This window comes from Desmodus rotundus, chromosome 1, assembly GCF_022682495.2.
Source record: "Desmodus rotundus isolate HL8 chromosome 1, HLdesRot8A.1, whole genome shotgun sequence".
NCBI classification, from domain to species: domain Eukaryota; kingdom Metazoa; phylum Chordata; class Mammalia; order Chiroptera; family Phyllostomidae; genus Desmodus; species Desmodus rotundus.
This window is the reverse complement of record NC_071387.1, coordinates 58,192,734-58,209,291: the sequence shown is the minus strand read 5'-3', so window position 1 is coordinate 58,209,291 and position 16,558 is coordinate 58,192,734. Positions and strand designations below refer to the sequence as shown.

General features: G+C 35.3%; 1 pseudogene; it reads left to right on the top strand.

Annotated features, from left to right (window-relative positions):
* Positions 1-14,056: 14,056 nt before the first annotated feature.
* Positions 14,057-15,688, top strand: LOC112302880 (eukaryotic translation initiation factor 2 subunit 3, X-linked-like; annotated as a pseudogene).
* Positions 15,689-16,558: the final 870 nt, after the last annotated feature.

The window sequence follows — 16,558 nt, the reverse complement described above, 5'->3', positions numbered from 1 at the left end:
TAACTTCATAGGGGTGTAAATTTAGTTCTTGATATTTCCCTTAAAATTGTACCATAATATATTTCTGAAAGACATGATTTTACTGAAAATATGCATTATTGATTCTATTACCACTTTGTTTCTATCTTTTTTAATCACATGGTATGAGAAAGCTGTAAGGAACCCTAGAAAATTACCTGATCCAGAATAATAAGAATTATATCCACCCTCTTTACTGAAGGCCTAGAAATGATATTTTAAAACCTCCTCAGTAGGCTAATCCTGTGATTAATATTCTTAAGATAGATAAAGTCTCTCTTTTCCTTATGCTGTGATTATTATTAGCTGATGTTCCCATTTCCAAAATGATAACAGCTAATGTGTATTCCTATAGTACAATTCTTTCTATTATATTAACTTCTGATTACAGCCAGACCTTTCAAAGTCTATAGAATGACTATGTTCTCAAATCTTATTACTAAAGACTTTGTCTTCTCCTTTTCAATGAATTTTGACCCATATATAGTAGAGATGAAACATATGTGATACTGTGACTATTACATGGTGCTTTGATAACCTGCTGTCATCCATTTTCAACATGTGACAAAAAAAGAAAAGTGATTTGAAATGAGAACAGATGAAGATGTAGACTAGATTGTGTTACAAAAACACGGTTCTTATATGAACTGAAGCATTAGCCTTATCCATCATTTACATGGGACTTATCATCAAGGAATTCTACAGAGGAAGGAACTCTACACAGGAAACATGACGTGAAGTCACATCCCTTTAAATACCTTTCAAATGAGAAAAGAATATTAGGGCATGAGCATGCGAACATTAATAAAAATGAACTTATTGAAAAATCTCTTTCACCTAAAATTGCTTAGTTATCAGTAATATGAAGTCTTTTAAGTTTGACAAATGTTTTTAAAATGACAGTAACATTTTACCTGATAGTGTCATTTTTAAAACAGGTAAACTTACAGGCCTTAATTAAGAGACATTTTACATGACATGAATGTCTTTTAAAATAACTGAGTATTTAGGTTGAGGATAGTGTCTGGTGGCCAAATTCGAAAGCCCAGTTTCTACCATACGTAAAATAACTAAATATGTATAAATCTAACTAAGTGAGTGTGTTCACAGTATGTTTGCATGCCCCCTTTTTGTATGACATTTAATTAAAAATATCACCTATGCCTTGAGGCATCACCAGTCTGTGAATACAAATGCGATCACATTAACAATAATAATGCAAATATCACTGGTACTTGCCATCTCCAATTTATTAAAATGATCATCATTGCTGGGACAAGTGGACAAATTGTCCCTCTCCCTATTTCATACCACATGTCCATACTGGGGGCCCACATCAGATCCTCTTAGAAGACTTTACAGAAAAAAAGAAAGGCTACATTATAAGCACTTGGCTTCTGTGCAGGGGCCATCATCCTTAACACAAGGCCATTCTGGTTTTTTAATGCATGTTAACGAATGGATAGAAATAGATATCTTAAGGTCGCCTAAAATACTACTTTCCCAGACATATTTGCCTCGATTTTGTTTTAATTTGAGACCCACTTTCTACCATCTATACTAGTATGACGGTCAATGTCTGTCCCATGGAAGAGTAGCCATGAGTATAAGATGGTGAACAAGTCATAATCTCAATCTTGTACTCTCTTACTGCGTGAAAGCAGCGACACCCAGCTTAGATTATCACTCAAGACTTCTTCACACACCAGGTGATATTTCATTTGTGGACTTAAAAGTGGTAATGGCTAGTCAGTTCTTGTGAAATCTGTAAGTTCCAGGTAGACAATTACAATGAAGACACGCTGGAGTGAGAAGGAAAACATATAAAGTATTAAGGTAACTAGAAATAATTCAGTGTAGCTAGATTGATGTGTGTGTGTGTTTGTTGGTCTACGGGAGGAAGAACAGAGCCAAAGCTTGGCAGAGATGGGCTTTGAATGTCTTATTAGAAACGTGAAGATTTATGTGGAGTCACTAAAATTAAATGACACGGTCAGATTTTAGGTATTAGAAAGATCAATCTGCCATCATGGCAGAGAATTGAAGCAGCCCAAACTGAGACTTAGAGACCAATAAATATCAGTTTTGGAAATGACAGTGGTAGTGGAGTAAAGAGGTTAACTGACTTACTGGGTTTGAATTATGAAGAGAGAGAGAAAACAAGTAATATTTAGGTTTCTTATTTGTGAACAAGGAAGATGGTAACACTATTTTATGAGATAAAAAGTGTAGAAGGGATAATTTATATAAATTAAATATAATACAGTAACCTTTGTATTTAGGTCTTATTTTCATCATATTCTAGATGGGAAAACCTAAGAGCAACAGAGATTAATTATTCTCCTATAATTTCACCAGAAAGATTTCTAGCTTCTACAATAAATCACTTGTATATGACCTAAAACCTACCGTTTTTCCTCCAAATCAATGCTATACTGATATAATAAATAACAATCAAACAGAGCCATCGCATCTATAGAAGGTCACTCTGTACATGATAAACAGTATCCTAGTTTCCTGAAGGAGTTAATTACTTACAAAAAAATGAGAGGAGAATAGTGATTCCTCTCCAGTGCTGATGTGTGCTTTTGTAGGTGAGATAACAGATTATATTAACAGAACTGAAAATAGACACTTGGTTTCACAGACTTTATAATCTCAAGGAAATGGTGCTGTGGATCATATTCTAAGGTCCATAATTCTGTGCTTTAATTCTCTGTAAATGTTCGGCCCATTTCACTGTAATGAAAGGGTGATATAACCCCATTGTGACAACCCGATTGGCTGCAGTTAAGTGTTCTGCTGAAGACTTCTTTAATATAATGATGAGTTTGGCTAATGGAGGGAATTTGGTGGTTAAATGAATTCCTGCTATTGCAGTAAAACCTATGCTTGTTTCCAATGCAGCTAAATACCTCAGAAATGGCGGCAGTTTAAGTAAGAAAGTGCTTTACAACTAAAATAAAAATACATTTTTTTAAAAAAAGGTGCTATGTGGCCAGACAATAGTAAAATGAAAAAATAAAAAGGAATGATTTTACTTTAAAAAGGAGTGAATGATTGCCCATGATGTGCAATGGAAAGCATTATTAAAAGTAATACAGGTTTTGAGTGACTGGACTTTATTTTTCAATTTTAATTCTTTTGTAATCAGTTGATTTAATATGCTGTATTTCACAATTATCAAGTTTATATTTCTATCAATCTCTTTCTATTTTAAGCAGCTTGTGAATTTTTAAAATTCTCTACCATCTGTCAATTCTCTTTAGAATAACTGTCTGCGTGTGAAACCTACCTGTGAAAAACTATTTTCAATGTGTGAAGTGAATCTTTAAAACTGATGAAGATGAGAAAACTATTCTGATCATAGCACAATGGACCTGCCCCGACTGAATTCCAATATACTTGGCACAGCATATCTGGAAATCAAACTAGAAAAAAAAAAGGAAGGTTGTTGAAATATTTGACTTAGTATAACAAGGATCTTAGAAATAATTTTACCATATTTATGTACTTTTTAAGTATTTTATTTCTTTTTTTTACTTTTATTATTTTTTAAACATTTTTTAAATTGTTGTTCAAGTATAGTTTCTGCCTTTATCTCCCACCCCTCCCCATTACCACAGCCCTCCCCATGTCCCTCCCTGTTTCCACCCCCCTTGTTATCGGCCATGTGTCCTTTATAATTGTTCCTATAAACCCCTCATCCTTTTCCCCCATTATCCCCTCCCCTCTCCCCTTTGGTCACTGTCAGTCTGTTTTCAATTTCAATGTCTTTGCTATACTTTGCTTGCTTGTTCATTGTGTTGATTAGGTTCCTGTTAAAGGTAAGATCATACGCTATTTGTCTTTTACCGCCTGGCTTATTTCACTTAGTATAATGCTCTCCAGTTCCATCCATGCTGTCGCAAAGGGTAGGTCATTCTTTCTTTCTGCTGCATAATATTCCATTGTGTAAATGTACTATAGTTTTTTGATCTACTCATTTGCTGATGGGCACTTAGGTTGCCTCCAGCACTTGGCTATTATGAATTTTGCTGCTATGAACATTGGGGTGCATAGGTTCTTTTGGACTGATGTTTCAGGGTTCTTAGGATATAATCCTAGCAGTGGAATTGCTGCATCAAAAGGCAGTTCCATTTTTAGTTTTCTGAGGAAATTCCATACTGTTTTTCCATAGTGGTTGTTCATTATTAATATTCAAACTTTTTTTTTTATCAGAAATCAGTAGGGTGTTTTGTTTCAATGAATTTCACAACATTCCAGTAATTTCTCAATATCACAAAAAAATCCTAAATTAAATCGGAGTAAACACGACTTTCTTTTTGAATAAAGGCTGCAAAGCATATGATGGCGTTTTTGTTTTTTGGGTTTTTTTTTTCTCTTAGGTAATAGTAGGGACACATTGTGGTGACTGGTGAAGGATATCCTTCTCAGGTTGCTTTGTTTTAAGAGAGCTGCTAAACCATTGTATGTAAGGTAGCCAGAAATATGCCTGAAGTTCAAGTGGGTACAATATAGTTGAAAACCATATTCAAAACCATTTCATCTCATCTTTTGATGTTTCGTGTTTACATTGACCCAGAACCCAGTATGAATATTTTGCCCTCATGGAGCATTGAGTCCCATAAAGTGTCCATGAAATCTCAGGTTTGCAGAGCAAAGCTTTTTCAAGAAAGACGGTGTTTTCATTATTGATATCATGCTTTAAAAAATATGCAACCTCTCTAAGTGTTTCTTCATGATTCTCTTTAAAAATGAATTAGAAATCAAATTGTCAAAATACCTCTATCCCCAAAACAAGAGAAAAAAAGAAAGAAAATGATTCTTATTTTTTCTACCAATATTTTGCCCATATAAATAGAAGTGCTGCAACTAAAAAATAATCAGGTATAAAGTATGTTCTCTAACAACACAGCCGTTATTTGGAAATTTCTAGATGCATTTATGTGAAATTTTTCACGAAGTTTAAACCACATTGCATTCTTGTAACATTCCTTTTAGTAAACAAGCTAGAAAAGGAAAAGTTTTAAGGAACAACTCTTAATTCAGAGAAACAATTTATGGTGTTTAAGCAAGTACTCTAATTTGAACTCAGTTACATTTTTAATACAACAATTGATTGGACATAAAAATGTCTTAATTTCTGTAAACATTTCAAGTAGAATTTTATGCGGACAATATATTTCAAAGTTGGAATATTTTGCAGAATGTTGACAAGTTCCTATCAAATAAGCAATAAATAAAACCTGACCTAACTGAACCTCAAGAATAATCATTTTTGAGGGCTTACATAATCAAAGTAAATTTGAGAAACATCTCCTCTGACAGAAACAGTACATGGCTCTGCATTCAAATGGCATCGAGAATAAATCACTTCATTAGGTCAGTTGCTCTGTCTAAGAAAATTAAGGGAAGATTTCTGTCTGTCTTAACATCGACAATAGGTGTTTCACCCAATCAACTATTTTGTTTTTATATTATTGCAGCAAAAGGTAACCAATTGTGTTTTTCTTTTACACTGACTTCTTAAAACTTTATAATTAATTTTGAGGCCTACTTATACAAATAATTAGGATATCAAGGCATACATTTAATGTATTAACATTGCTTCTTAAATAACCTTATTTGTTCTATAATTTTCCCTTTGCTCTGATTTCCTTATACTGTGTATGTTAGTTCCTGTATTAATTAGGACAGTGTATAGTAGCTGCCCTGTTCAGTCCCAAACTACCTCCCAAGACTGATGTAGCAGTGAAAGAAAGAGCACATATAGTAAATGACATGAGCGACATGGCTGAGTGAGATGTCCCTCCTCAAGTCCCTTCCGCAGGTCCCTTCCTCGACAAAAATTTGGCATTCATCCACAGACAAAAGCGCCTTTGTGACAGCTATGGGATTCAGCACCCAATGCCGAGGTCCTGGGGAAGAGTCTCACTTGCCTTTGTGTTAAGTGGTAGGCATATAGAAGTCACTTCTGGCTTTAGGCCCTGCATTGACCCATGAAACATCTATAGCCCCTCTCAGCTGTGATGCAGGAAACACTGGAAAACTTCATCTTAATAATCACACACAGACAGGACAGCCTTTGCAGAAGTTCAAGTTTCCGGTGGAGAAGTTCCACCATATCCTTGGAAACAAACACACAAACAAACAATGAGTTTGGACATCTGGAGAGAGTAAGACAGACAATTGACATTACACCTCTTCCCAAAACAGTACAGCTCAGGGCCAGCATTGATCTTCTGGGCCTGTGATTTCTCCAAGGGGGTTAATGAGAGCAAGTGTGTGAGCACTCAGCTTCCCCAACTGCGAGTGATGAAACCAAAAAAGCCTATTTTTCTTCTGCCTCTTCCAGAGCACTGAATCATGAGCTACATGACTAGAGGGAAGGGAGAAGGCTGGGCAGGCAGTAGATAGGACTCTCAGAGAGAATTAAAGGGATATGGAGCCTAACTGTGTCGTGAACTCCATCAAGAAGCCCACCCATGAGCTGCTGAGGACACGTAGCTTATGGATTCCCATATTAGCCTATGTGCACTCCCGTTCGTGCTCCCACCCACAAATACATAAACACTATGTGGCTGGCTTCTTGCATTTATTCTTGATGGGAGTGAGAATGAGCTTTGACAGGTGGGTAGTGAGCATGCACAGAAAGCCTGCCAGAATATAAGGGTTAGGCAGAGATCACAAACTTGAACTTTAGTGCCACTCTTAGGAAAACAAAGAGAAGGCTGTCAGCACTCAGAATGCTGTGTTCCAGGTTCAAGAAAGGGCATACAAGCTTAAGAATTCTACCACAAAAGTGAGCAAGAAATGTGGATCAGATATACCAAGAGACGTCTGAAAAAGCCTGAGAATCCCTAGCAGAGCTGATGGTAGGTGTTTCTCCCTTAAAGGAAGTTAGTGAAGACAAGAGGAGGTGACTGCTACTTCAAATACAAGACAGCAATGCACGATCTCACAGAACATGAAAAAGCAAGGAATGATGGTACCACAAAAGAATCAGAATACTCTTCCGGTCACTGATTCCAATGACGCAGATCTACCATTTATCTAACAAAGAATTAAAAATAGCTATTTTATGGAAGCCCAATAAGTTATAAGAAAAGAAGCAAATCAGGAAAATAATATATTGCCAAAATGAGAAGTTTAACAAAGAGATAAAAATCATAAACACAGAACCAAAAATAAATTCTGGAACTGGGTAATATAATAAAGGAAATTAAAAAATGAAATAGAAGTATCAACAAAAAAAATGAATCAAGCAGAAAAAAAGAATTTGTGAGTTATATGACAGGATGTTTGCAATTATTCAATCAGAGAAGATAAAAGAAAAAAGAATGAAATAGAGCAAAGAAAGTCTAGGAGACCTATGGGATACCCTCAGAAGGAATAATTGGAATATAAATAAGTTCCAAAAGAAAAAGGGAGGGAGAAGGGGGAAGAAAGCTTATTAGAAAATAACGGCCAAACACTTCCCAAATCTGGGGAGAGATTTGAAATACACGTTCTTGAAGCTAATAGGTAACCAAACACATTTAACATGATTAGGTCTTCTCCAAGACACATTCTAAAAAAATCTGTCAATAATAAAAGACAAGGAACAAATTTTAAAAGTGGCAAGAGAGAAGCTTGTCATTTATAAGGGAACTCCCATAAGGCTGTCATTGAATTTCTCAGCAGAAACTTCACCAGTCTGGAGAGAATCTGATGATCTAAAATTGCTGAAATAAAAAACAAAACAAAACTTCAGACAGACAATACTCTACCTGGCAAAGCTGGCCTTCAGAATGAGGGATAGACTTTGCAAGACAAACAAAAGGTAATGGAACTTATCACCACTACACCTGCCTAAAATAGGAAGAGAAATATGAAGAGAAGCTATTCAACTTGAAATGAAAGGACTCTAATTAGTAACATAAAACCATATGAAAATATGCAACATCCTGGTAGAGATAAATATAGAGTCAAATTGAAAATACTCTAATACTGTAACATGGTGGTATGGTAATCACTTCAGTCTAGAATAAGGTTAAAGGGCAGTAATAGTAAAAGTAATTATATCTACAGTAATTTATGAATTGATATCAATATATAGAGATAAACTGTGTCATCAAAACATAAGAGAAGTGTAAGGGTAGACTTTTTGTATGCAATCAAAGTTAAGTTGTTATCAGCCTAAAATGCGAAGTTACATCTGTAAGATATTTTATGTAATTCTCATGGTAAACACACACAAAAACTGGTAATAGATTCACATACAATAAAGAGAAGGGAATCAAAGCATATTACTATAGAAAATCATCTCTTCATAAATGGAATTAAGAGTGAGAGAAAGGAAGAGAGAACTACAAAACAGGCAGGAAGCAACTAATTAAATGGCAAGTACTAAGTCCTTTTCAGTCAGTAACTACTCGAAATGTACATGGATTAAATTCTTCAATGGAAAAGTAGAGTGGCTAAATGGATAAAAAACAGCATCCAGCTATATGCTGCCTATAAGAGACTCACTTTAGCTTTCAGGACACACAAAAACTCAAAGCGAAGGAAAGGATAAGGTAATTATTCAAATGGAAACCAAAAGAGAGCAACGATAGCTATGCTTTTAAAAGACAAAATAAACTTTAAGCTAAAAATTGTTATGAAGAGATAAAAAAGACCATTATATAATGATAAAGGGGCCAATTTGTCATGAGGATATAATAATCATAAATATATATACATCCAACATCAAAGCACCTAAATATATTAAATACTGACAGATGTGAAGGGAGAAATAGGAAACAACACAGTAATATTAGAGGGCTTTAAAAACTGATTTTCAACAATGGCTACATTATCCAGATAGAAAAATCAAAAGGGAATGTTGGACTTGAACTATGCTCTAACCAGGAGTGTCCGACCACCAGCCTGCAGGCCACATACAGCCCAGGATGACTATCAGCGTGGCCACACAAAATCATAAATTTACTTAAAACTTTTTTTGCATATCAGTTTTTGTTAGTGCTTGTGTATTTAATGGTCCAAGACAACTCTTCTTCTTCCAGTGTGGCCCAGAGACACCAGAGGTTGGACACCCCTGCTAGACTAAATGGACCCAACAAATACATAGAACATTGCATCCAACAACAGCAAAACACACTCTTTTTATATCTATGCGGAAAATTCTTCAGATAGATTATGTTAGGCCAATAAATCTTAATAAGTCTAAGAATGAAATCATATCAAGCATCCATTTCAACAGCAATGGTTTGAAACTAGAAATGAGTAACAGAAGGAAAAGTAGAAAATTCATATATATGTGAACTTTTTAAACAATGCCTCAACAACTAATGGGTCAAGGGAGAAATTTTTTTAAAAATGAAAGTGGCACTATAACATACCAAACATGGAATGCAGCAAAACGAGTTTTTAAGGGAAACAATTTATAGCTATAAATGACTATCTTTAAAAACTTCTGAAATCAGCAATCTAACTTACACCTCAAGGAAGTAGAATAAGAAGGACAAGCTAAACCCCAAGTTCCCAAGAGGAAGGAAATAACAAAGTTCAGAGCAAAAAAATAGGAAATAGATACAGAAAAACAATGGCAAGTTCAACAAAACCAAGAGCTGTCAAACAGATTGTATGATATTATATATGGAAAATCTTAAAGACCACCTAGAAACTGTTAAAACTAATCAATACATTCAAGTGGCAAGATACAAAATCAATATGCAGAAATCATTTGTGTTTCTATACAATAACAACAAAGTATCTAAAAAAAAAGCACTGAAGAGAACAATTCTATTCACAATAGCATTAAAACATTTAAACATTCAGGAATAAGTTTATCTAAGGAGGTGAGAAATTTGTGTACGGAAAAGTATAAGACTTTGACTTAAACAATAAAAAGGCAAAAACAAATGAACAGATACCTGTATTAGTGTATCAGAAGAATTGATATTGTTAAATTTTTCATACTACCTGAAGCCATCTATGTATTCAATGTAATTTCTATGAGGATCACAATGGTATTTTTCAGAGTAAAAAAAAAAATTCTAAAATTTTAATGGAACCTCAAAAGACCCTGAATAGCCAAGCAATCCTGAGAAAGAACAAAGCTGGGGGATCATACTTTCTGATTTCAAATTATACTACAAAAAGCTACAGTAATGAAAACAGTATGGTGCTGGCATAAAATTAGATACATAGACCAAATAAATAAAATAGGGATCCCAGAAATAAACCTTCACATATACTGTCAACTGTTGATAAAGGAGCCAATGATACTCAGTGGGGCAAGTACAGGCTGTTCAATAAATGGTGTTGGGAAAACTGGATAACCACATGCAGAAGAAAGAAATTAGTATCCTAATTTACAACACACACAAAAATTACCTTGAAATAGATTAAAAACTTAAATATAAGACCCAAAACAGAAAAACTACTGAAGAGAATATAGAGAAAAAAATTCTTGACATTAGTCCTGGCAGTGTCTTTTTTAGATATAACAACAACAGCACAGGTAACAAAAGCAAAAATCAACAAGTGGCATTACATCAAAGCTTCTGTACAACAAAATAAACAGTCAATGTAATTAAAAGGCAACCGATGGAATGGAAGAAAATATTTGCAATCCATGTATTGGATAAAGGTTTAGTACCCAAAATATATACAAAATGCATACAACTTAACAACTGAAAATTAGGCAATCTAATTAAAAAATGAATGAACAAAACTGAGTATATATTTTTCCAAAAATGCCACTTTTAAAAATGGCGAACAGATACATGAAAAAATGCTCAACATCACTAATTATTAGAGAAATGTAATTCAAAATTGTAATGAGACACCATGTCATACCTGTTAGAATGACTATTATCAAAAAGAGAAGAGATAACAGTTGTTGGCAAGAATGTGGGAAAAAAAAGGAACTGTTAATGCACTATTGGTAGGAAGGTAAATTAGTACAGCTACTATTGAAAATAGTGTGGATATTCCTCAAGAAATTAAAAAGAGAAATACCATATAATCCAGCAATTTCACTTCTGGTTGTATATCCAGAGAAAATAAAATCAGGATCTTGAAGATTATGTTAAATAGATATATGAGTGTATACATACAAACATACATGCAATGGACTATTATTCAGCCACAAGAAAGAAGGAAATTCTGCCGTTTATGTCAACATGGATGGATTTTGAGGGTTTTCTGTTAAGTGAAATTAATTTGACAGAGAAAGACATACACTGTGTGATGTAGTTTGTGCATGGAATCTATAGAAGCCATACTCATGCAAACACAGTGAACTGGTGATTACCAGGGGCTGAGAGGTGGGGGAAATAAAGAGAAGCTGGTTAAAGGGTACAATGGGGTAATACAATGAATAAGTTTGGGGTATCTAACGCAGCAAGGTGATTGCAGTTAATAGTGCTCTCTATTATATACTTGAAATTTGCAAAGACAGAACATCTTAAAAGTTCTCACAACAAAAAGAAATGGTAATTATAGCTGGGGATATGTGTTAACTAAACCTGCACTAATAATAGTTTTGCAGTGTATAAGTATATCAAATTAACGACTTATACACCTTAAACTTCCACAATGTTAATGTCAATTATATTTTAGTAAAGCTAGAGAAAAACAGAGAACACAGTTTATGTATGTATAATCTGACAAGCACAATAAGAGATTAACAAAATTAACTAAAATAAAGTAGAAAAATTAAAATACTATACTGTAATAAAAATGATATGAATGATTTGGGGGACATTATTAAGTAAAATAAGGTTTCATCAAATGCAGGCCTTGAGATACCATGACTGTTAATATGAAAGACATTACTAAGAAATTCTTTTTGGCTTGTCACACATTAGCCATAACTAGTCTCATAACCTCTACCTAAATGCAACATATTCCGACAAATGTAGGAGAGCAAATGCAGTATTTGGTGAGCATTGCTTTCTCTGCCATAGTAGGTACTCAGTAAAGAGTCTTTGGTGAAACTGTTGGGCAAATAGGAGTGTGTGCCACTGTGACAAAAGGCAGAGAACTGATATTAATGAAGGAATCCTACAGACGTAAGTCTAATTAGTATGCAAGAGATTTGATACAAATAAAATGATAAAAATGCAAATTCAAAAGGGGTATGATAAGCTGATCTCAATATTTAGAGAATTTTGACAAATAATTGCTTCATAGTTTGAACACTATCTCTTAATATCCTGAGGAGAATGCCCAAGATTTTCAGAGCCACTGTGTAGAGCATCTCAAAGGCTTTCTAGAGAGTCTATCATCACACATAACTTCACATATTCTTCTCCTTGAAGGGAAAGTAACAAAGCAGAATTATTCATCGGGGATTATGGTGATAAAATATTCACAGTTCCTATTAAAGTAATAATGTGCTAGTTTTTAAATTACTGAACTATTCTGCTTATTATTTCCAAGGGAATCTTATTAGCAAAGATAAAATACACTAACATGGTTATGCTTTGGGATTCATAGCATGTCTGATCAGAGAGTATTTAAAAATACATTTTGGTTATCTTCTCCTCACTTGCAATAAACAGGTTGAGATGGCAATCAAGTAGTGTCCGGGTTATAAAATTTGGAGGACATGAAGGAGCATTGTAACTTGTGAAATTGTATCATAATATGAATAATAATGTGGACAGTAAAAAGAAATAAAGGGATCAGAATTATACTTTTGAAGTGGGTGTAATTTTGCATGCATTGACTTACCCCCAGAGGCATTCTGGACATAATTTTAGCACACAGCATCACTTGGGTACAACAACATGGTGATACAAGTCCAGGGATCTGCTTAGAATGAAAAGTCAGTCACTTGCCCAGGAACTACCTCAGTTCACTTTGACCTGGCAGTATCTATCTTGTCAAGCAGAAAAACATAATAGCATGTTTTTTTCACATTTTTGACCTTCAGTTATTGATTATTACAATTTACATAAAGAACCCAATTCATGTGAGCACCCCATATCTGTAAATCTGTATTTCCAAACATTAAAAAAATGGTTTAACTAATTCAATATTTCTTTAGTTTAAAACAATGACATAAAATAAATTACCCATGTTGTTTCAACCCAATATTTCACAGCATTTTCCAATAGCTCAGCACAGAGTGAATTTTCAGATCTGAAAAATTTAGTGACTTTTATATTTAGTAAGAGCTCACAAATTACTTTAGTATTGACTTCAATAGTTATATATACCAAGAAATATATCAACTGATTATAAAATACGGATGCCAAGTTATTAACTATGGAGAGGTTCCTTTTTCAATCAGGTGGGACCTAACACTAGGAATGTGGAACTAGCAGATATTTGGGGGGTGGATCACAATGTATTACCACCTCCCTATTTTTTTTTAAATGAACAGGGAGGAAAGAGAGGTTCTGAGCTCTGGCAGGATTAAGAATTTCACGTCTCCTTAACCAGGTATTGATCTAGCAGTCCGTAAGGCCTGGGGAATCTTTGGTCTGGCTCATCTGGTCAGGGGAGTGACAGTCGTTCTATGGGCAGATTTCAGCAGGTGGGGCAGCATGAGCGTGGACGAGATGCTTGTGTTGAATTAGTCTTCCTCTGAAAGGGGTCCCTTTTATGTAGCTGACTTGTCCGTCCAGTCACGATGTTTATCTGGAGCAACCATGTATTTATATGCACAATGAACCTAGATAAAGCAACAAAGCAACACCACCAAAACCAACTGCAGTCATAACTCCTATAAATTTGCCCATAAATTCAAACATCTCTATTCTAACACATTGCACCACCTTGTTATGACTTAGAGGCAATAGTATCAACTCACCCCTACCATCCTCTCTTAGCTGTTATCCTGCTCTAAAAAGGAAAAGGAACTCGTGGACATAGACAGCAGTGTGGTGATTACAGGGAAGGCGGGAGGGAGTTATAAGGGGACTAAATGGTAATGAAAAAAAATACAATAATTAAAAAGAAGAGTCCTAGCCACCAGGAAGAGAAACTATTTTAGCTGCTCAAGAGTTAGTTATATTGTCCTTCCTCTCCAGACAAGATGACGGGTGGTGAGGCCAGTGTGACTCTGGGACAGCCACATCTTTCTCATCAGGATCTCGCCGCCTTGGATGTTACCAAGCTGACTCCACTCTGACAGGAAGTTATCAGCAGACAAGCCACAATTAACATAGGCACAATCGGTCATGTTGCTCATGGAAAATCTATAGTTGTCAAAGCTATTTCTGCAGTTCACACTGTCAGGTTTAAAAATGAGTTAGAAAGAAACATCACAATCAAACTTGGGTATGCTAATGCCAAAATTTATAAACTTGATGATGCAAGTTGTCCTTGGCCAGAATGCTATAGATCACAGATGGCAAACACAAGGCCCATGGGCCGAATCCAACCCTCCACCTTGTTTTATCCAGCCCAGCACCTTATTTCTAACCCTGCAGCAGCTCTGAGCTCCTTCTCCCTGGTTAAGGAGTAGTTACATTTATACAGTCCTAAAGTTACATTCAGCCCTTTGAAGGCAACTGTGAGGCTGATGTGGCCCCCGGTGAAAATGAGTTCCACACCCCTTCCATAGATCCTGGGGAAGTAGTACGCCTGATGAGTTTCCTACAGACAGTCCAGGGACCAAAGGGAACTTCAACGTGGCCAGACATGTTTCCTTTGTTGACTGTCCTGGCCGTGATATTTTCAGGGCTACTGTGCTGGACAGCGCAGCGGGAGGGATGCAGCTCTTCTGTTGACAGCTGGTGATGAGTCTTGTCCTCAGCCTCAGACACTGAACCCCTGGCTGCCATAGAAATTATGAAACTGAAACATATTTTGATTCTACAAAATAAAATTGATTTGGTAAAAGAAAGTCAGGCTAAAGAACAATATGAACAAATCCTTGCATTTGTACAAGGTATAGTAGCAGAAGGAGCTCCTATTATTCCAATGTCTGCTCAGCTAAAACATGATATTGAAGTTGACTGTGAGTATAGTGTAAAGAAAATTCCAGTACCTATAAGAGACTTCATATCAGAACCCCGACTTATTAAGTCCTTTGATGTCAATAAACCTGGCTGTGAGGTTGATGACCTTAAAGGTGGTGTGGCAGGTGGTAGTATTTTAAAAGGTGTATTAAAGGTGGGCCGGGAGATAGAAGTCCAACCTGGAATTGTTTCCAAAGATAGGGAAGGAAAGCTTATGTGTAAACCAATCTTTTCCAAAATTGTATCACTGTGAACTGAGCGTAATGATCTTCGGTGTGCAGCTCCAGGGGGTCTTATTGGAGTTGGAATGAAAATTGACCCTGCTTTGTGCCGGCCTGACAGAATGTTGGGGCAGGTGGTTGGTGCAGTTGGAGCATTACCAGAGATCTTCACAGAATTGGAAATCTCCTATTTCCTACTTAGGTGGCTTCTTGGCGTACGCATGGACGGAGGCAAAAAGAGCAAAGGTGCAAAAGTTGTCTAAGAGTGAAGGGCTTATGATAAACATAGGATCCCTGTCTACAGGAGGAAGAGTTAGTGCAGTCAAGGCTGATTTTGGCAAAATAGTTCTCACTAATCTCGTTTGCACAGAAGTAGGATTAAAAATCGCCTTTAGCTGAAAAGTTGAGAAACACTGGCATTTAATTGGTTGGGATCAGATAAGAAGAGGAGTAACCATCAAGCCAACTGTAGATGGTGACTGAAGAATATCAGTTAAAAAAAAAAATACATTTGGATGAAGTCAGATTTCTCTTGTCAACCTAAGGGTATAATTTCAAAGTAGTCCTGGAGAATACATTTCACAGCTTGTTACCTTAGAAGATGTAAGGTTATTCTAATTTGTGTGTGTGTGAAGAAAACTTAGTCCCCACTACTAGAATAAAAAATAGGATTACAATAAATATCAAATTAGTATATAGATGAAGTCAACCCATATTTTAGCAGAAATTGATCATTGACAAACAGTGTCAAATTAATACATCAATTCAGGTTTGAAATAAAGCTGTTAGAACAAGCCTTTGCTTATAGCACAGATACGACTGAACCTGTTTAAAGTTTTTCTTATTTTTTTCATGATTTGTCTTTGAATTACAAGCAGCCTTTGCTTATTACACATGTACCACTGAACCTGTTTGAAATAAAGTTTTTCATAAAAAAGAGTTAGTTGTATTGAAATATATTGTAATCTATAAATTAGATGAAAACAATTCAGTAAAAGTGCCAAAAACAGGAAAGATATTTAAAAATATAAATTTTGGGTGGAGACTGAATTCATATCAGTATACCACATGAAGTCTCGTATTTGAATGTGAAGTTGAGTGCTTCCATCAAGTTTACTCAATCTAAGGTGGTTAACCTCATTTTTAACTTAGTAGACATGTACTATTTTATACTGCATTTTAATAAAATAAACCAATTTTAAGTGATGATGGTAAACATTATGTAAGCATTTAGTTCTACCTGGAGGCCTTCATCTAATCATTTTGTGTAATGAGACTTTATGTGCATAAACATTAATGTGGACATTAGCTTATTGAAAATTCATGAAATGACTCAAATTTACATTCATTCAT